Raw genomic sequence first — 1,217 nt, forward strand, 5'->3', positions numbered from 1 at the left:
TGGTGTAAGAATTCCAGCAGGGCCGAAAACCAAAAGTGGTTTTTGCCATGTGACCAAAAAATTTTGCCATGTGGCTTTTTTTTCTTGCCATGTGACCAAATTTTTGTCCATGTGGCAAAAATTTTTTGCCATGTGGCATTTTTTTGCCACACGTTTTTCTGCCATTTAAAATGAAAATAAAATTTGGATGTGCATAGACATCAATGGCAGAGCCTTACTTGGGTGCCAGTTGAACGTCGATAAGATCTAATGTAAAGTGTTTAGTCAAAAATCACAGCCACACGTTTTTTTGCCATTTAAAATGAATGTAAAATTTGGACGTGCATAGCCGTCAATGGCAGAGCCTTACTTGGGTTCCCGGTTGAATGTCAATGCACTCTAATGTAAAGTGTATGGTAAAAAATCACAGCCGCACACGTTTATTTGCCATTTAAAATGAAATTAAATTTGGACGTGCATAGCCGTCAATGGCACAGCCTTACTTGGGTGCCAGTTGAATGTCGATAAGCTCCAATGTAAAGTGTATGGTCAAAAATCACAACCACACATGTTTTTCTGCCATTTAAAATGAAAGTAAAATTTGGACGTGCAGAGCCGTCAATGGCATGGACTTGTATGGCCTGTAAAACAGCCATATTCCCCAAAAAATGCCATATACCCCCCTCCCCACAAACCAAAATGGATTTTGCCACAACCCCCCAAAAAATGGCACATGGCGAGAAAAAATGCCACATGCTAAAATCCATTTTGCCACATGGCAAAAAAAATGCCACATTTTGACATAATTTGTTTAAAAGTTAAAAATATTTGAGTGTAAAAGGGTAAAACGGACAAATTTAAAATAGTTCGGGGGCTTAATGCGCCATGAATCTGGTCTGGCAGCATATAGACATATTGTTCAGTCTTGTCTGTGTTTTCCGCCATATATATGTATATATAGTTCTTTTAATACTAAATTACTGCATACTATTGCTTGGTCAGACACAGCTTCATTTATTGTCTGCCATTTGACGTCCGATCCATTTGAAGAGGGATTTTTTTTTTTAAATGTTTCAATTGATATGTTTCATAAATTGATTTAAAAAAAAAAATTTGAAAACATTTTTTGAAAAGGCACATTTTTATTTTTTGTTTTTAGTCACATTTTTCAAAAGTCAAAACATGTTTATATTTTTTTAAATAAGTTGAAGAAAAAACTAATATTTTTTCTTTCATAC

The sequence above is a fragment of the Corythoichthys intestinalis genome, chromosome 9 (genome assembly GCF_030265065.1).
Source record: "Corythoichthys intestinalis isolate RoL2023-P3 chromosome 9, ASM3026506v1, whole genome shotgun sequence".
NCBI lineage: Eukaryota > Metazoa > Chordata > Actinopteri > Syngnathiformes > Syngnathidae > Corythoichthys > Corythoichthys intestinalis.